This window comes from Garra rufa, chromosome 13 (assembly GCF_049309525.1).
Source record: "Garra rufa chromosome 13, GarRuf1.0, whole genome shotgun sequence".
NCBI classification, from domain to species: Eukaryota; Metazoa; Chordata; class Actinopteri; order Cypriniformes; family Cyprinidae; genus Garra; species Garra rufa.
Window position 1 is genome coordinate 29,219,480 of NC_133373.1, and position 22,479 is coordinate 29,241,958.

Sequence of the window (22,479 nt, forward strand, 5' to 3'; positions counted from 1 at the left end):
AACGTCACTTTATTACTACTAACGATTGAACGTTGCATTACTTCATTGAAAGTGTATTGCATTACTGTATTAAAATCTCACTGTATTATTATAGTAGAGTATTATGAGAGAAAGATGGACTGAGTGAGTGTGATTACCTAAATCAGAGCCAGCAGCAAATTCCAGAAGATTTGGCCAAAGTTAGGCTGCTCTCAGTACGTTCATGAATGCTGAACGGCTGCTAAAGTTTTAATCTCTGAAAAAGTCAAAACTAATGTTTTAAATAGACATTATCTTTATTAATAAACTGCAAATTAAAAGTCTAAACAACTATATTCTTACCTCAAAAACTTTTCAAACTACATTCCGTGACACAAAAACATTATTATTTATAAACCTGATTTGGGTGTTCACCATGACACTCACTGTGAGAAAAAACGCAAGTAGAGTGATACAAATGGTTAAAAGGTTGGAGTTCTGATATCACTAGAATATTGCACTCCTCCGAGACAATCAGATTTGAGGACCAGAAAGAACTGTTGTATAATTACATATAATAACACACACTCACTCACATACTTATGGGGCAACACGAATATAACATCATCAAAGCTTCAAAGTGTCAAGCTATCAGTTTCCTTTTGTCTCCAATGTTCTCTCTTGCGCGATTAAGTGAAAGCCTATAAAGTATGGATGCTGAGTGGGAGCTGATGGCTTTGTGTAATGATGCCGTATATGCTCATGTGCGTGGGTTTGTGAGCGATCATACACTGCGTGTTTGCGACCGTGTCTACAAGTGAGAGTCTGTGTTAAAGTTGTAGTAGTTGTTCGGATGCTCATTGGTGTGCATTTTCCTTTTCAGTGTGCTTGTGTGTGTGTAATGATGCTTCTCTTTAAATTGTCTTTTATGAGGCGAAGTGAAGCCTGTGCTGCCCTGCTGCTTGACATTCTGGGTAAATGAGGGGTTAAGGCCGGTAATGGTGGGGACACTCAGCATGGAGGCTGAAGCTCTGATGGCAATCCTCCTCTTGTTTTTAATCTCTTCTTTCTCTTAAGTCTTGTCATCTTTGGAAAACAGTCCTTGTTGTTGACTGCTGTTGACTCACACTACAAAACAGTGGTTAAACAAGTGCTTTTACAGACAACAGAATAGTTAGAGACAGTCATTTGAAATAATTATGTTTTGTGTGTTTGTGAACGTGCTTAGCTGTGTGCTTAAAGGACAAAATCTAGTAGTAGCTTTATATAAAAGAAATGGAAGTCTATGGTTTGTCCTTTAGATAGACAAGCGTGTGTGTGAAATGAAAGGGTATGAAATGATAAATTTAAAGTGGCTATTTAAAGGCCATTGACTTGTTTTACTGCTCAGATTCAATCACCAATACCAAGCCAATACCGCCATTACTAATACGTGTGTGCGCACATATATACCTCAACAGCAGCTAAAAGACAAACTCATTTCCCCACTGAACTGTGGCTGTGCAAAGTGCTAACTCTGCAAAACACAGTGAAGTGTAGGTATAGAGGCTATAAATTAAACCTTAGGCATGGAAATCTCGTTTAAAACCAAATGGCTTTTCAACCACAGACATGAACACACACACACACACACACACACACACACACACACACACCTGCACATAATATCACACAAATCTTAAAGTCTGCTGTAGCTGTGCATTATACATACAGTAATCATCTGAACTCTGGTCGCCAGTTTTGAAGAAAAATACTGGCCCACATGAGACACACATTCAGCTATCTAAATTAAAACTTCAATCTCCATTAACTTTGAGTGTTTTTTATCTAATTATAATTGCTATACATTAATCCTGACACTAAAAAACCTTTTGGTACAACTTTTCTCTTAATAAACCAATTTTCCTTTTGAGCAAATCCTTTAAAAGAGGTTTTAGCTATCTTCTGGAGATGTTTTGTCAGCAATTTTGTCTCTAGAAGTTTGGGTAAGTGAGGAAAAAGTGCATATATTCATTACCATTCAAAAGTTTGGGATCAGTAAGATTTATTTTTTATTTATTGAAAGAAATACTTTAAATTGGTCAAAAGTGACTGATACGATATGATTCAGATATCAATATGAACAATATTTAAAAAAAAAAAAGCCTCAGAAAAACTGCCAAAAACACCCACAACAGATGTCTGTACCTTTAAACTTCTAAAAAAATGATTGTGCCAAGTCTATGAAACCTCCTCTTATAAAGCTATATAATATTTAAAAAATAAAAATGGTACAAATAAATTAATGTTAACCTTTTATTTGAATTTAGCCTTGATACAAACAAGAAATGTGAAGTCAATGTCAAATAAACATAGGAATCTTAGACTCACCTTATTAATATTAATATATTTACCTTTAAACTATAACATAGGCTGTTTATTCTCATAGACTGAAACTAAAGTGCTTCAGCCAGAAAAAAATATATAAAAAGTGCTCAGAGTTGCTGCAGAAAACAGAAAAACAGAGTGAGCAACAACAAAAACATGTTGCTGGAGACTTATTGAAAATGCAAATTCATTCTCTGCCAGCAGGAGGCGCTTTTGTAGCGGTAGAAACAGCGGTTCCCCCAGAAACGGATGTACACAAAGCAGAGCTCCGTTCATGAAGGCTACTTTATCAGATAAAATGTGACTATGAACCACAAAACCAGTCTTAAGTAGCACGGGTATATTTATAGCAAAGCTAAAAATACATTGTATGGGTCAAAATTATCGATTTTTCTATTATGCCAAAAATCTTTAGGATATTAAGTAAAGATCATGTTCCATTAAGATATTTTGTAAATTTCCTACTGTAAATATATCAAAACTTAATTTTTGATTGGTAATATGCATTGCTAAGAACTTTATTTGGACAGCTTTAAAGGCGATTTTCTCAATATTTAGATTTTTTTTGCACTCTCAGATTCCAGGTTTTCAAATAGTTGTATCTCGGCCAAATGCTGTCCTATCCTAACAAACCTAACAAAAATTGACACTTATGACTTGATGACGTGGTCCAGGGTCACAAATGAAAATTCCATCAAAACTTTTCTGAAGATAGTTGGTTCCCTTCAAAGATACATTCAAATAAAACACCCCTGCTGCGTTTTAATTTTGAAACATGCAGTGCTCATGTTTGTTCAATGTCAACCACCACAAATAAATCAATGTATGTGAAACACTAGTAATGTATATCGAATGTTTTTAAAAATCATATCACCATTATTGAAAATCATCATGATATCACTAAAATATTAAGAAGCACACAGTTTTCAACATTGAAATTAATAATAAATGTGTCTTTAAAGGATTAGTTCACTGTTGAATTAAAATGTTATAATAATTTACTCACCCTCATGTCATCCAAGATTTTCATGTCTTAATTTCTACACTTGAAAAGAAATTAAGGTTTTTGAGGAAAACATTCCAGGATTTTTCTCCATATAGTGGACTTAAATGGGGATCAGCAGGTTGAAGGTCTAAATTGCAGTTTCAGTGCAGCTTCAAAGAGCTCTACAATGATCTCAGCTGTGAAATAAGGGTCTTATCTAACAAAACAATCTGTCATTTTCTAAAACAATATCTATATTTATATACTATTTAACCACAAATGCTTATCTTACATCGTGTAGAGCCCTTTGAAGCTTCATTGAAACTGCAATTTGGACCTTCAACCCGCTGATCCCTATTGAGGTCCACTATATGGAAAAAAAATACTGGAATGTTTTCCTCGAAAACCTTAATTTCTTTTCGTCTAAAGAAAGAAAGGCATGAACATCTTGGATGACATTGGGCTGAGTAAATTTTCATGAAATTTTCATTATGGAGTGAACAAATCCTTTAACAGCAAATGTATCAGAATGATTTCAGAAGGATCATGTGACAATGAAGACTGGAGTTATGACTGCTGAAAATTCAGCTTTGCCATCACAAGAATAAATTACATTTGAAAATATATGAAAATATAAAACAGCTATTTTAAATTGTATTAATATTTAAAATGCAGCCTTGGTGAGCATGAGAGATATCTTTCAAAAAAATCTTACCAACCCTAAAACATCTGAACAGTGTATATATATAGGCATTGAAGCAGCTCACTAGGATTTTATAACAGAGCTACTGTATAATGTCAGTTCAACAAGACATCAACACATGGATGAATGCCTTTACAGTAGCCTGGAGATACACCAAAGAGATTATAAATTATTTTATTTTTTGACCATTTTTTTGTTTTAATATACACATGCACAAGCATATATTGAGAACTGTACTTTTTTCACAACATGGTTTTGCTTGTTTGTTGTTACTCTTAAAGGTTTAGAAAAACAAATAAAAAAAACTATATACGCAGTGGATGTCAGCATTAAAAAAATCCATCACCTATTGATTTTCAGCCTTTACAATACCATTTTAAAAGCTTTATAAGTAAAGCTGTATTAAGCTGCATTCAATTACAGCATGTTATTAATCCAGAGAGCAAAGCAATTGGCCTCTATAGGTAAACACACCATTCTGCACTCCATACCTAAAGAGATCGCTTTTTTGCCACAGTTTTGTTATCCATTCATATATCCATCTATCTGTTCGCCTATATGCATCCAAACCCCATCAATCCATCAAATGCTAGCACATGTGATTTCTGTCAGCAGACCTTTGATTACAAAACTCTCTCTCTTTTCTCCCCCTGCCTCTTTCTTCTCTTTCTATAGCACACAGTGGATTTATGTCATTGAAAATGCATTGGGTGAAGCAGAATCTGTTTCTGCATGTCTGCAGTCGCCTGAAGGAACGTGTGTTGCTTAGAGAAAGCAGAGAGAAGCACAAATATGCATACTGCAAGAAGGATTTGAATTTGTAATCGTATGTGTAAGACTCATAGAGAGCTGAGGAAGCTGCAATCATAGTGCTTGCATTAAATAGCTGGAATTGGACAACGGTACGACATATGTTATTAAGGGAACATCTAGTAACAGCCTTCATGCTCGAATGAAAAAGGCATACAGTATGTCTTTATTTAGGTCTTGTAAAGGTTAAACTTTTGTACTCAATGTACAAAATCACACAGCATAAAACTAGTGGCGAAGGCCATTTAATCATCCAAACACACTTGCTTTAGTGGGATCAAAACATCAGTGTCAGTAAGGTTAAGACTGGAAAACAAGAAGTCAGTTTTGTGAAGTTTTATTATAATCTACACTCTAAAAAATGCTGGGTTATTTTTTTAACCTAAATGCTGGGTCCAGCTTGTTGAGTGATTTTATTGGGTTATTTGTAATATTTTTTTTACTCAGGTGCTGGGTAGTTTTTCTGTTACTTTTCTGTAATGCTGTTTTTTTTTTTTTATCAACCACTGGGTTGAGCACAAAACAACTAACAAATCAAACCAGCAACTGAGTTATAGTCAGTTGCCATATAACCCAAGTTGGGTTGTTTTTAACCCAGTATTTTTCTTTGTGTAGAACAAACGTTTAATTTTAATTCATTAATTTACTTATTGTTATTTTACATTTTACCGCCTTAATTGGAGTTTTTGGCGTTCATGTGTTTTGCATCCCAATGTTTTCTTTAGCCAGCTTATTAGCTATCTTGGCTGGCTTAATTGGTTTGATGCAAAGCACAATCAAAACAAATTAACTGCAAAGAGCAATATTATTTTCATTCAGTCATTTTACACAAATTTCTTTTATGCTTTGTCGTGATGTTTCTTTTTTCTAACAGTGAGTGAATGAAGCTATTCACTGGACTTTAATGCATTTATTAAAATAACATTTTTAAACAAAACTGTAGTTTGAATTATTTTTATGTGTAGAAATAAATTACTTTTCTTTTTTTTCATGGTGACAAACCCACAGAATCAAAATATGAGGAGACTTACACAGAGTGCTATTTGTGAAAAAAGCAGAGAGGAGGATGTTTTTAAAAACTTTTTTTCTCTCTCCATAGGCAAAGGTTAATCCCGCTCCAGTAAGGCCATAGCCTAAGTAACCTGTTAGTGTAATCTGTTAACAACGTACATTATATACCCGTATTTTTAGGCAAATACCAGATAATGAGTGTCATGTCATGAAATGTTTTTAATACAACGCAAACTTTGTCTAATGTGATCACAATTTAATAAAAACATTATAAGTAGGCCTATTAATTGTAATGATTTCATTTCAAACAATGAATAAATTATATAGAGAAAGCGAGCAAAGAACACAGTATCAACGGACCTTTTAAAAACTCTGAATCAGTAAACCACAGCGTCTCAAAATGATTCACTGTTCGAAGGGCTCTAATCGGCTCGCAAATTATTTGATTCAGAACGGGACTTCAAAACATGTATGGCGAATAATTTGATTCAGAACGGGACTTTGAAGCGCATATTTTGAAACATTTGATTCAAAACAGGCCTTCAAAGCGCGTTTGGCAAATCATTTGATTCAGAACAGGACTTCAAAGCGCGTATGGCGAATCATTTGATTCAGAACGGGACTTTAAAGCATGTATGGTGAATCATTAGATTCAGAACGGGACTTCAAAGCGCGTATGGCAAATCATTTGATTCAAAACGGGCCTTCAAAGCATGTATGGTAAATCATTAGATTCAGCATGTATCACAAATCATTTAATTAAAAATGGGACTTCACAGCACGTATGGCAAATCATTTGATTCAGAACGGGACTTTAAAGCATGTATGCCGAATCATTCGATTCAGAATGGGACTTCAAAAGGGCGTATGACGAATCATTTGATTCGGAACGGGACTTTAAAGCGTGTATTGTGAATCATTTGATTCAAAACGGGCCTTCAAAGCACGTATGGCAAATCATTTGATTCAGAACGGGACTTCAAAGCATGTATGCCGAATCATTCGATTCAGAATGGGACTTCAAAAGGGCGTATGGCGAATCATTTGATTTCGGAACGGGACTTTAAAGCGCGTATTGTGAATCATTTGATTCAAAACAGGACTTTGAAGCACGTATGGCGAATCATTTGATTCAGAACAGGACTTCAAAAAGGGCGTATGGCGAATCATTTAATTCATAACAGGACTTTGAAGTGCGTATGGAAAATCATTTGATTCAAAGTGGGACTTCAAAGCACGTATCGCAAATCATTTGATTCAAAGTGGGACTTCAAAGTGCGTATGGCAAATCATTTGATTCAGAACGAGACTTCAAAAGGGTGTATGGTGAATCATTTGATTCAGAACGGGACTTTAAAGCGTGTATCGCAAATCATTTGATTCAGAACGGGACCTCAAAAGGGCCTATGGCGAATCATTTGATTCAGAACGGGACTAGGAGTGGGTTCGCGGGATAAAAAATAAAATAAAAAATCAGCAGAGGCAGGGATGCAAAGACCAGAGGGGGGGAAATCCCCTCATCACCCCTTACTTACAGTATGTTGGGCTGTATTTTTACAGATGATTTTGTTCTATTATGTTCATTCTGGTGGCTTGAACATGCAAAAACATTTCACATGTGTGCTGCCACATGGAATTGTGGGAAAAAACTTTACGCATCCTAGATACATTTGGAGCTCATTTGCAGCTTGGCAAGAATGAATTTTGGACTAAATTTGGTTTTGGACTACATTTTTGGACTAATTTTGGTTAAAGTGTTTCTACTCTGTTACAAGTTGATATTTTCAGCGGCCTATTGTACTCTCAATGCCAAAATCAGCAGTCAATAAAGACCTTGCTACATTGCAGGATAAAAGATGAATAAAAACATACACGTGTGAAGGTATTTGTCCTCCGAATGATTCTACAAGTCATTTTTTAGTGTCACAGAAGAAATGCTTCATTTAAAATGTAATTTAGACTAAATTTCAAATGGTATATTATCTGTATACTATTATCGAATTTATTAATATTTTGAATTAGCTTTATTTTTATATTTTCAGTTTTAATTTTTAATAATTTAGTTGTTTTGTCATTTTTTAAAATGATTTCTATTTAATTTATTACTTTCATTATTATTATTATTAAATATTATTTTAATGTATTGTTTTATTTTAAGTAATTTTAGTGATATTAAAATGTATGTAATTTAGACAATATTTCAAACTGTATAGTATTACATGTATACTATTATTGTATTTATTAATATATTTAGCTTTTTTATCATTTCAGTTTTCATTTTTAAATTTAGTAATTTAGTTTTGTATTTTTTTATTATTATTATTTCTATTTAGCTTTAATGTATTACTATTATTAAAAAACTTCCTAGATACATTTGGAGCTCATTTGCAGCTTGGCGAGAACTACATTTTTGGTTAAAGTGTTTCTACTCTGTTACAAGTTGTTTTTTTTCAGTGGCTTAGTGTACTCTTAATGCCAAAATCAGCAGTAAATGAAGACCTTGCTACATTGCAGGATAAAAGATTAATAAAAACATGCAAGTGTGAAGGTATTTGTCCTCTTAATGATTTTGAAAGTCATTTTTAGTGTCATTTCAAAAACTTTACATTGTGTTCTAAGAAGGTAAAATTGTCAGTCATTGACAGAAGAAAATATGTCTTCACACCTTGCATCCTTCTTTAAAAAAAAAGGTTAATGACTAAGCAAATTTTGTCATTTATTATTATTATTGTACAACACAAATGAAAATTTCTCAAAGATTATGTCGCATGTGGATTCTGGCTAGAAGAGACTTGCTGAAGGCTTTGGTTGGTACCAGAAACTGCCGTCAGCCCACAGTGATCCAGTCACACAGGGACACGCATCTGTTTGAAGGTTGGCAGACAGACAAAATGCCACACAGTTATCTATCCATCCTAAACCTAGTATGATGTTATGACTGAAAAAGTACTTCCTCTTCCCTTATGAGAGGAAGAGAAAAAGAGAGGGAGGGGGGTACAACACTGGCTTGGGGCAAATGAGCTGTTGAGTCGTTTCCTGGCTAATTAAATCATTCTAATAAAATACCTCTGGACACAACACAAGAGAGAAGGCATTATTAAATCATAGCCCACGGTGTCAGCATGGAAACTTAAAAAGCACTGTCCTGCGGCTGGGATGAAGTTAGATGTCCAATGTAACTAATATGAAAAATTAATTATGGCTTTAGTGTTATTGGTATCTCCTATTAAAAAGTGAGCTGGGGAAGCTCAAAGTAGCCTTATCATAGCCCGGCCTCACAGACGTCATGATTAATCTGTATTAAAAGCAATGCTAATCATTACAAACCAGTTGTGTGGCCTCTACCAACGTAAAAGGTCTGGGGGGCAAAGGGACACATTATGCTGTGCTAATCATAAAACTTCAAACCAAGTCAAACTATTTTCTGATAGATAGCCTTTGTTGTCCCTTTGAGCTAAACTACTTTTGTGCATGGTGTTAGATAACTGGGATGTGTGCGTCAACACATGCCTTTATTCTTAATGTTTTTCATATGCATATTTATGAAGCTTTACAATAAACGGATGAACTGTTTTGTTGTGTAAATCAAAATTAGAGATGAATAAGATGAATTATGAGTGTCAGTGTTTTGTATTCTAATATTGGATGAACGGCCGTTTTTTATTATTTGTATTTAGCTTTATTTGTTGCTTTGTCATTTTTTTTCTATTTACCTGTAATTCATTGTTATTTTTATTGTTATTGTTATTATTATTTTAGTTTATTATTTTATTTTAAGTATTAAGTATTTATTTTTTATTTTAATTTTAGTACATAATTTGAAATCTATGCAATTTAGACAATATTTCAGATGGTATAGTATTATCTGTGTACTATTGTAGTATGTATTACTATTACAAATTACCTTTTATTTTTATATTTTCAGTTTTTATTTTTAGTTATAGTCATTTGTTGTCATTTTTGCTTTAATTTATTAATATATTTATTGTTATTAATATTTTATTGTGTTGTTTTAAGTAATTTTAGTACTTTATTTAAAACACATCTAATTTAGACAATATTTCAGTACTATTATAGTATTTATTAATATTTTGAATTAGCTTTTATTTTTATATTTTCAGTTTTCATTTTTAATTTTAGTCATTTGTTGTCATATATATTTTTTATTATTTCTATTTTGCTTTAATTTATTATTATTTTTATTGTTATTAATATATTGCAATGTATTATTTAAAGTAATTTCAGTACTTCATTTAAAACACATGTAATTTAGACAATATTTCAAAGTATATAGTATTATCTGTATACTATTGTAGTTTTTATTAATATTTTAAATTAGCTTTTATTTTTATATTTTCAGTTTTCATTTATTTATTTCAATTTTATTTTAATTATTTCTATTTAATTTATTATTTTTTATTGTTATTATTATTTTAATTTATTGTTTTATTAAGTAATTTTAGTGCTTTTAAAATGTATGTAATTTAGATAATATTTCAAATGTATAGTACTATCTGTATACTATTACAGTATTTATTCGTATTTTTATTTAGCTTTTATTTTCATATTTTGAAATTTTAGTTTTAGTTTTAGTAACTTTGTTTAGTCATTTTAAAAATTAATTCTATTTAGCTTTAATGTATTATTATTATTGTTATTATTATTTTAATGTTTTATTTTATTTTGTAATTTTAATACTTCATTTAAAATGTATGTATTTTTTATACTATTATAGTATTTATTAATATTTTAAATTATTTTTTTATTTTCAGTTTTCATTTGTAATTTTAGTAATTTTGTTGTTTTGCCTTTTTATTATTTCTATTTAGCTTTAATTTATTTTTATTTTATTGTTATTATTTTAATTTCTTATTAATTTTAAGTAATTTTAGTATTTTATTTAAAACATATGTAATTTAGACAACATTTCAAATGGTATAGTATCTGTACACTATTATAGTATTTAATAATATTTTGAATTAGCTTTTATTCTTATATTTTCAGTTTCCATTTTTACTGTAGTTTTAGTAATTTTATTGTTTTGTCATTATTATTTCTATTTAGCTTTATTTTATTATTATTTGTATGAGTACTTTTAGTTATCATTTTAAATTATCTTATTTTAAGTAATTTTAAGTCTTAAAATAAGAAACGCATGTAATTTAGACAATACTTTCCAAACACACACACACACACACACACACACACACACACACACACACACACACACACACACACACGTTGGGTTTACATGTTTTATGGGGACATTCCATAGCCGTAATGGTTTTTATACTGTACAAACCATACTTTCTATCGCCCTACACCTACCCTACTCCTAAACCTAGCCCTCACAGGAGATTGTGCACACTTTTACTTCATCAAAAAAACTCATTGTGCATGATTTATAAGCCTGTTTCCTCATGGGGACCTGAGAAATGTCCCCACATGGTCAAAATCTACTGGTATTCCTATCCTTGTGGGGACATTTGGTCCCCACAACGTGATGAATACCAGGTACACACACACACACACACACACACACACACACACTTACACTCACACATTTGTGTGTGTATTTATTTATATATATATATATATATATATATATATATATATATATATATATATATACATACTGGTCCTTCTAAAAAAATTAGCATATTGTGATAAAGTTAATTATTCTCTGTAATGTACTGATAAACATTAAACTTTCATATATTTTAGATTCATTACTACACAACTGAAGTAGTTCAAGCCTTTTATTGTTTTAATACTGATGATTTTGGCATACAGCTCATGAAAACCCAAAATTCCTATCTCAAAAAATTAGCATATCATGAAAAGGTTCTCTAAACGAGCCATTAACCTAATCATTTGAATCAACTAATTAACTCTAAACACCAGCAAAAGATTCCTGAGGCTTTTAAAAACTCCCAGCCTGGTTCATTACTCAAAACCGCAATCATGGATAAGACTGCTGACCTGACTGCTGTCCAGAAGGCCGTCATTGACACCCTCAAGCAAGAGGGTAAGACACAGAAAGAAATTTCTGAACGAATAGGCTGTTCCCAGAGTGCTGTATCAAGGCACCTCAGTGGGAAGTCTGTGGGAAGGAAAAAGTGTGGCAGAAAACGCTGCACAACGAGAAGAGGTGACCGGACCCTGAGGAAGATTGTGGAGAAGGACCGATTCCAGACCTTGGGGGACCAGCGGAAGCAGTGGACTGAGTCTGGAGTAGAAACATCCAGAGCCACCGTGTACAGGCGTGTGCAGGAAATGGGCTACAGGTGCCGCATTCCCCAGGTCAAGCCACTTTTGAACCAGAAACAGCGGCAGAAGCGCCTGACCTGGGCTACAGAGAAGCAGCACTGGACTGTTGCTCAGTGGTCCAAAGTACTTTTTTCGGATGAAAGCAAATTTTGCATGTCATTCGGAAATCAAGGTGCCAGAGTCTGGAGGAAGACTGGGGAGAGGGAAATGCCAAAATGCCTGAAGTCCAGTATCAAGTACCCACAGTCAGTGATGGTCTGGGGTGCCATGTCAGCTGCTGGTGTTGGTCCACTGTGTTTTATCAAGGGCAGGGTCAATGCAGCTAGCTATCAGGAGATTTTGGAGCACTTCATGCTTCCATCTGCTGAAAAGCTTTATGGAGATGAAGATTTAATTTTTCAGCACGACCTGGCACCTGCTCACAGTGCCAAAACCACTGGTAAATGGTTTACTGACCATGGTATTACTGTGCTCAATTGGCCTGCCAACTCTCCTGACCTGAACCCCATAGAGAATCTGTGGGATATTGTGAAGAGAAAGTTGAGAGACGCAAGACCCAACACTCTGGATGAGCTTAAGGCCACTATCGAAGCATCCTGGGCCTCCATAACACCTCAGCAGTGCCACAGGCCGATTGCCTCCATGCCACGCCGCATTGAAGCAGTCATTTCTGCAAAAGGATTCCCGACCAAGTATTGAGTGCATAACTGAACATAATTATTTGAAGGTTGACTTTTTTTGTATTAAAAACACTTTTCTTTTATTGGTCGGATGAAATATGCACATTTTTTGAGATAGGAATTTTGGGTTTTCATGAGCTGTATGCCAAAATCATCAATATTAAAACAATAAAAGGCTTGAACTACTTCAGTTGTGTGTAATGAATCTAAAATATATGAAAGTCTAATGTTTATCAGTACATTACAGAAAATAATGAACTTTATCACAATATGCTAATTTTTTGAGAAGGACCAGTATATATATTTATACTTCATATACTATTATAGTATTGATTAATATTTAGAATTAGCTTTTATTTTTAGATTTACATTTTTCATTTAATTAATTTTGTTTTGTAATTTTAATTTTTTATATTTAACTTTAATGTATTATTATTTTTATTTATTATTTTGAGTTAATTTTAGTACATCATTTGAAATGCATGTAATTTAGACCATTGTTTTTCAACCACTGTGCCGCGGTACACTAGTGTGCCGTGAGAGATCGTCAGGTGTGCCGTGGGAAATTATTCAATTTCACCTAATTGGTCTAAAACATTTTTTGAAAAGTAATAAGTTATTGTCTGCGAATCAGCGTATGTGGAGCGGTGTGATTTTGAATGGAGGGAGGAGCGGTTTTTTGAAAAGTCAGAGCGTCGTGGTTTTCACTCGCTCCAAGAGCGCTCCACCACCGCTCCATCATAAGTACAATTCATGCCAACGGTCCGTAATATAACTGCATATTAAGCAAGAATTCACATGTTAAACATGTTTAGTTAGCTTGATAGAGATGGATCACTCAAATCAGAAAGAATATGAAGGCTATGATGACGGCGGCAATAGACATGAGCGGTAAATTATAGTTCACAAGGAATTAGTTTGTTCCTTCTAGATACTAAATATTTTCAGGTGAAAGCATCATTTAAACAGGTACAACACTTATTCACACGCAATCCCTCTATCAATAATGCATTAAAACAAAAGTAATGCTATCCGATTTCGAATTAGCAGAAATCTGTAAGAAATGCAGTGATCCGTAGGTAAAATAACTTGACGAAAACGTATTATTTTCATTACATGATTATCATGATGATCATTACAGCAATTATACTCTTTTAATGCTGACAATGTTATTAGCTTGGTATGTGGTAGGAACAAAGTTTGCACACTAGTGTTCCAAACTCTCCTGTTATTTTAGTATTTTTTATTTTAATGTGTTATGAACAGGACCGTTATATTTCAAACATTATTTCTGTTTTTTTTTTTTTTTTTTTTGACGCGGAGCGGTGTTTCTGGTATCAGTGAGGGAGGAGTGGAGCAGGAGTGGAAAATTGTGAACCTGGAGCGGAGCGATTATTAAATGTACGGAGCGAATTTGTTGCCGCTCCACTCCGCTCACATACTCTGCTGCGAATAATATGCCATTGTCAAGTGTCTGCGGCAGAGTAATCATGTCAGGTTAGGCCCACGTTTCACACTGAGTAGGTAGAAATATGCAAGATCAAAAAATACTGTTTTCATTGTGTTTATTTGATTCCTATTCAAGACACTTTGATAAGAATGACTGTATATTGTTAATTGCACTTTTTATTTGAAAGAAGAAATATGAAAGATCATAAAATACTTTTTTCTTTGTGTTTATTTGATTCCTGTTCAAGACACTTCGATAAGAATGGCTGTATATTGTTAATATAGGCTACAGAGTTTATTTTTTTACAGTTTCGATTGTTGGTGTGCCTTGTCATTTTCTTTCAAGTAAAAGTGTACCTTGGCTCAAAAAAGGTTGAAAAACACTGATTTAGACAATATTTCAAATGGTATAGTATTATTTGTATATTATTATAGTATTTATTAATATTTTAAATATTTTTTATATTTTCAGTTAGCATTTTGTTTTGTCATTTTATTTATTATTTCTATTTAGCTTTAATTTATTATTATTTTATTGTTATTTTAATTATATATATATATATATATATATATATATATATATATATATATGTATATATATATATATGTATACACACACACACACACACACACACACACACACACACACACAAATATACATATTCTTAAATTAAAACTGGAATAATAATAAATTAAAGCTAAATAGAAATATAAAAAAGGACAAAAAATACTAAAAATAAAAATAAAACCTAATTCAAAATATTGATAAATACTATAACAGAATACAGATAATACTATACCACTGATTAAATTATCCATACTCTCTATTTTACATTTAAATATTCAGTCATCTAACCCCCACTTAAAGATCTTTGATAATAATAATAATTTAATAACAATGTTAAATGAAATCTAAAAAAAAAAAAAAAAAAAAACAGTTTTCATAATGCACATAATTATAATGTTGTGATGCCTATTACAAAAGTGAAAGTGAAAGACATGTATTTTTTTAAATATTGAAAATCACATTTTTTCAATATCGTCATTATTAGGATTATTCCAGTCGCGAGAGACCTATTTTTTATTGTAGATCTGTAAGTTCTTGACTTCAAGGACAGCCTCGTGTTTATAATAGCTCGTCGATGGGGGCCTCGGCTTAGAATTATGTGCTCACAAAGTCCTTCTGCAGAGAAGCATTGCACCATCAGCAGTGATTTTCCCCACAATCTTCTACTGCTGTGACCTCCCTTCACACGAGGACAGAAAACAATCACTATAATGACTATGTTTGACATCCACCTTTGAAATATAACATCTTAACACATGCTGCCCTTGTAATGTCCCTATGCTAAGGAGATTTCTTTCTTTGTTTCACAGCTGTCTTTAATTATTTTGCTTCTTCGTGTCAAAGCAAATTCAGCATGAAGTGTGAACGTATAGTGGGCAGACGCAGAGAGAGAAAAAGGGAGCGCATAAAGTCTTCAGATTCCCTTTCAACTTCAGGCTTTGGCACACAGTGACAGACTCAACAAAGCAAAAGCTTGGAATGTGAAGATAAACCAGAGTTATTCTGCGATGTCCCCAAGAAAAACCAGACGGGAGGGAGAGGAGAGGTGAGTGAGGGCAGAGCTGAGGAGGTTAGCACTTCACTCTGAGCTTAAGAAAGAGGGTGCTACACTTCCAAGAATTCAGCGCTGTTTGCTGAACGCAGCCTTAATGGCTTTTCTGTGTTGCATCTTCCCCTGAAAATACACAGCAACATTACAATGTTGGACCTGCAATAATTAGCACAACAAAAACCACCAGGATGCTACTAATGGAAAACCCTTTGCATGATCCTTCACGTAGTCAGACAGTAATTAAAACAGCTCTGTGTGTTCATAATTATGTGGGGTGCTGGGATGGTACTGTATCGATCTGGGATTAAACATAATGCATGTCCTAATGTAACACCTACATTACTGTCATCAGCGCTATGACGGCTCATTAATAAACTAATTTCTGTTCTTTGGAGAGGTGTGAGGTATGTATATGAGAAAGAGAGAGCGAGCAAGGGAATCAGACACTAAACACTCCTCACAGGCCATTAATGCAGAACAATGCAAAATGCATTACATATTCCAGGTGAATATTTATGTCTTACTTAGTGCATGAGTAAATTGTGTTTGTAAGTATTTGTAAGGCACGCAAAGATCACCGTTTTCTGTCATTATAACATTAGGCAACTTTAACCAGGAACTTCAAATAAGAATTATTTAATCTGCAAACCTGGAAAAAAAAAGATTCACAAGCAGAGAATGTTTCTCTGCTTATCATAGTATTTAGGAATATTATGAATTAGCTGTTATTTTTTGTATTTTCAGGTATATATTTAAATTTTACTTTGTTTTAGCAATTCTATGCCTTTGTAATTTTTTATGATTTTTTAAAAATATATATTTAATTTTAATAATAATGAATTCGAAAGTTTACGTCAGAACGGCTTTACGAACGATATACACAATTCGTTCTTCTCATGTTTCATGAATGAGGCCCATTGTTTGTATTTTGCTATAAAACTGAAAGATTTTGTTTTATATTAAAAGTATCAAAAGCACAAAGCTTATTGCTATTATTGGGTGGCTGGCTCACTATAAATAGGCCTAATGAATGCCACTGAAGATATGAAATATTATTTGCAAGCATACTGTCTCTGTGAGTATAGCACATGGTATGATTTCTGCTAATAATCCCATATATATTCAAATAAATTCTGGTGACCGGGCCATTTGCATGCACAGGCTATACTCTCAAAATGGTATAAATTTAATTGCTATGATTATTCTCGAAATGTTGACTTTATTCTTGAAAGATTTCAACATTATTCTCGTAATTTCGACTTTATTCTCAAAACATTTTGATTTTATTCTCGTAATACTTCGACTTTATTCTCAAAACATTTTGACGTAATTCTCGTAATTTTGCCTTTATTCTCAAAACATTTTAACTTTATTCTCAAGACATTTCGACTTTATTGTAAAATTTAGACTTTATTCTCGAAACATTTCAACTTTATTCTCGTAATACTTCGACTTTATTTTCAAAACATTTCGACTTTATTCTCGTAATTTCGCCCTTTATTCTCGAAACATTTAGACTTTATTCTTGTAATACTTCGACTTTATTCTCAAAACATTTCACCTTTATTCTCATAATTGTGACTTCATTCTCATAATTTTAACTTTATTCTTGAAATTTTGACTTTATTCTCGAAACATTTCAACTTTATTTTCGAAACATTTTGACTTTATTCTCATAATACTTTGACTTTATTCTGGTAATTTCGAATATATTCTCACAATATTTCGACTTTATTCCCGTAACTTCCACTATATTCTCATAATATTTCGTCTTTATTATTGTTATTCCAACTTTATTCTCAAAACATTGACTTTATTCTCATAATTTCAACTTTATTCTCAAATTATTTCGACTTTATTCTCATAATTTCGACTTTATTCTCAAAACATTTAGACTATATTACTTTATATATTCTCGTAATATTTTGACTTTATTCTTGTAATTTCGACTTTATTCTCATCATTTCGACTTTATTCTCAAAACATTTCGACTTTATTCTCGTAATTTCACCTTTATTCTCACAACATTTTAACTTTTTACTTTATTCTCACAACATTTTAACGTTTGAATTTATTCGTTATTTCGACTTTATTCTCGTAATTTCGACTTTATTCTCAAAACATTTTGACTTTATTCTCGTAATTTTGACTATATTCTTGTAATTTTGACTTTATTCTCGAAATATTACAACTTTAATCTTGTCATCTTAGATTTTTTTTCTTGTTTCACATGGCACTAAAACTCTGTCGTAGATATGTGATGTAAAAAGGGAAGAAAACAAGTTTGGCAAAAAGCGGATTCAAACTCGCTTTATTATCTACGCCACTGGAGCTGTTGTCTAACTGCTGTCTTTTGTAATGTTGTCTTGTGCAACCACACATTGGTGGGCTGAGTTTGTGTAAATAGCCTCTGCCAACAAGGCGTGCCATTTGCACTTATTCTAAATAGACACTACGTTCATTATATTATAGTAGACCAGTGTTGTTTTCGTCAACGATGACGATGACGAAATCATTTCGTTGACGCCACTTTTTTTCATGACGATAACGAGACGATGACGAGATAAAAATGGCTCGTTGATGACTAAAACATGACGAGACGTGTGTGAGTTTTCGTTGACGAGACGAGAATAGACACAAATGTTAGTGGGTGGTCCGTCAGACGTTTAAAATGCATGACATTTCCGCTTATTGTGCATGCCAATTAAAACTTAAAAAGTATCTGACGCTATGGCAAGCCGTTTTAGCATTAAATACTCTTTGCTATACTAGTATGGCAAGCCGTTTTAGCATTCCACCCTTGTTTGTCTTTTATGTTCTAAAACATACCTTCATTATTGTAATTATTGGTGAAAATTGTCGATCCGGAAGCTCACATTGTGTTGAACTATAGGTCTGCTATTTTCAGAACTTATAAGTGACACTACCCAACAGCAAAATACTTACTGACCTACATTAATTTGTTAAAAGACTACCTTTTTCCCTTTTTTTGACTAAAACTAGACTAAAACCTTTTTGACTTTTCGTCGACTAAAACTAGACTAAAACCTTTTTGACTTTTCGTCGACTAAAATTGGACTAAAACTATCACATATAGAAGTGACTAAAATTTGACTAAAACTAAGAAGCATTTTAGTCCAAAAGACTAAGACTAAGACTAAATCTAAATCTAAGATGGTTGTCAAAAACAACACTGTAGTAGACTAAATTTTTAAATTTCTGAAGGATTTCTAAAAGCATGAAAATTCATGAAATGATTTCTATCAGGTAATATGTGAGGCTGAAATATATTCACACACGCACACAAATGACTGCGCCATTATGTATCTATTAAGATGAAGTCTTTTGTTTGCCCATATTTTTCCCTCATTAAGATCATAAGGAGTGTTTAATGTGAGTCCTAAAGGAGTCCCATCACATCTCAAACAAGGACTCTTCATGCAGCTTAAGGAATTGGCAGTCGCATCAGCATGCTCGCAACATCACCATAACTGCGCTATTACAACAAAATGATCAATGCTAATTGGTCTCTTTGGAAGGCGTTACATTCAAAAATGAGATGCGAGTCGCCACAGAGCAGTAATGAAGAATTCATGCTGCGTCTTTGTGGCAAAAGGTCAGCTGCTAACGTTTGCGGCCGCTCTCGCTCGCCTCCATTACCTCTGCCTGGGCTGAAGCTGGTTTTTCCTCCATCTCTCATAAATACTTAACCTGCCCCCTCCCTGGATAGTTCCGTGCAGGACAGAGGCCTCGGATGGATGATGCCCATAAAGCCAGAGGACTTGGGGTCTGAATCTAAAATCGCCCTAGATGCGGGAGACAGTGTATATTTTAGTGTTAATTCACCTGCTGTGTCATCCAAGGCATCTGCTCTGCCGCACTAGCGCAAAGATAGCATTGCTAGGTCACTTAGCCTTGATCCGAGCCATCTTGGAGTGAAATTAATGCACTATTTCTGCGTTCAAGTCAACTAGAACAAGGGCACTTATTTTGGATGCATCTTTAAAGGACAGAGAATGCCACAGAAAGCATTCAGGAGAAGCAGTGACTCATGTGCTACACATTAATACCCTGAATTGTTGGTCGCTAAGTGTTTTGGGGAGCAAAAAAAGCACTTATAAGAGACTAGCACAAAGAGCTTGGTAGAATAACTCATCTCTCCCCCCAGAGACAAATGGATTTGCATTAAAGAACTCCCTTTGGAGACAGGAATGAAAATAGCAGACCTTGAACCTAATATGAAAATGTGAGGGTTGTAAAGACTTAAAAAAGTTGCAATCTTTGTTGAGGCTCTCAAAAAACACCAATTACTACAACTGATCCATTTTGTTTATCAGTGCATTTTAAAAATTGTAAAATATCATGATTAAAATATATTGATTATAATTAAGTTTAATTTATAACATTTTATTTACATTTTTATTTTAAATTACATACTATCAGTGGCGGCTGGTCCATAGGGGGCGCTGGGGCGCCGCCCCCCCTCAAGTTAGCCAAGGAAGAAGACTACTAACATGTTAAAAATAAGTTTAATACATATTGCAAAATAATTACGAAATTGCATTATTTTGTCATACTATTCGACTGGTTGTTATGTTAGCACCTGTCAAAAATAAAAAAAATCTAAACTGTTTTTCGTTTGTTTGTGTATGCGGGACGCCGGCCAAATGGGTGTCTATTAGGTCTGTAAATTTTTGAAACGCATGTGACTTGAGGCTGAGCTCTGATTGGCTCGTTTCAGATTGTCCTCGGGGCGCAGAGCACTGCGCCCCAGACCCTCCCACTTCAGATCTTAGCCAATCAATATTGTTTTTATATACTTTGTCCTCATGGGATTGGAGCATTCTCGACTGTCAAATATGTGCAATATCTTTTCCGAGATGAAAGTAAATTTGATTTTATCTTTCACAAGCCGTTCAAATGAAGAAATATGTATAAATAAATACAAAAATAAATAAAATAAACTTACGAATCATGGAGCTTGGATAGAGTTTGCTTGCTAGATGCGATGTAAGTCATGGCTTTTATCGTTTTCATTGTTTGTTATTTCAAAGTGCTGTCACCGAAGCGTTGTGGGCAGCTACACAGAAAGTAACTGTAACAATGCAGTTTAACTCAATCGTCGGGGTACAAGCAATATGTTTTATGTAAATGTCTTTTTTCAAGTAAATTGTGAGTGTTTATGTTAGTATTATTATAAGCACAATATTAAAATAGATATATATAATATAGTGTTCCTTCTTTAATTGGACATACAAATATATTGTCAATACCATTATAATTAGGTCAAAACAATTAATGGTCTACAAGTATTTGGTATTTACAGTTTTTGCATAATAGGTACTTTTATTGGACTATATAAAACTTTATGAAAATTAATTTATATGCAGTGTTTTACTACAAATCAATTTATTTTCACTGTCTTTAAACTGAGATTTATCCTGTGGCTCCCTCGTGTGGATAACATTAGTATTATGGCCTTCATCTCTGAATCACATTCATATAAATGGCTAATATTTTTTTGGATGATTACAAATGTTTAATGATTACTTTACTGATAATAAAGCCTGTATTAACAGTGTGATTCATTTTGTGTGCGCCCCCCTAAAATGTTTTAGCACCAGCCGCCACTGCATACTATGTTTTAGCCATTTATAGTTTATTTTATTACTATTACTATTTACATTTAAAATTTGATTATATTACTTAAAAATATTAACATTTAATATATTATCGTGCAGGACTAAACTAAAATCATTACATTGCTCACCAGAATATTAAAGAAACTGTGAAGCGTGGTTGTAACTTGGGTTACTAACAACACTAAATATTAAAATAAGTTAAATATTAAAAAAGTTATTAAAAATGTATTTAAAAAATAATATTTTATATTAAAATTGTATTAATTAAAATAAAAATAATGATTATAATTCAACTTTTAATTTATAACATTTAGTTTAATATTTATATTTAAAGTGATATACGTATAAATGTATAGTTATTTTATGGCTTATATTTTAAGAAATACAAAGTATTACTTTTTATATTTTAAATATTTTATAAGTAAAATATTTAAAATAGATTTTTTTATATTTTTAATTTACAATATTTTATACATTTTAAATAATTTAAACAATATTAACATTTTATATATTATACTGCAAAACTGTATTAAACTGTATAAACTATATTAGACTGAAAACATTGCATTGCACACACATTACAGTAATATTTAAAGAAACTGCATATCTATCTAACTTTTTTGTCAGACAACTGAGAAGTGTAGAAGTGTTTTAAAATATGCATTTGTGTGTAATATATATCAATTTTCACCAGACCCCTAAACCCTCTGGCCACTTTCTTTATGCCGAGAAAATAAACAAACTAGAGTTATACAGTTCCCAATAAGCAAATTAATAATTCAAAGAAAGAAGTGAGTGGTCTCACTATGGCATCATTCAAGATGTATTTACTGTAAATAAAAAAATACCACTCTGAACTAACTTAGAATATAGCTAAAACCAAACCATGTTTGGATAAACATAGAGTAACATATTTGCATTCATGAGGAAATGTTGTACTTCAGGACACAATCAGTCACAGACATTTTGTAGATGATACTTGTGC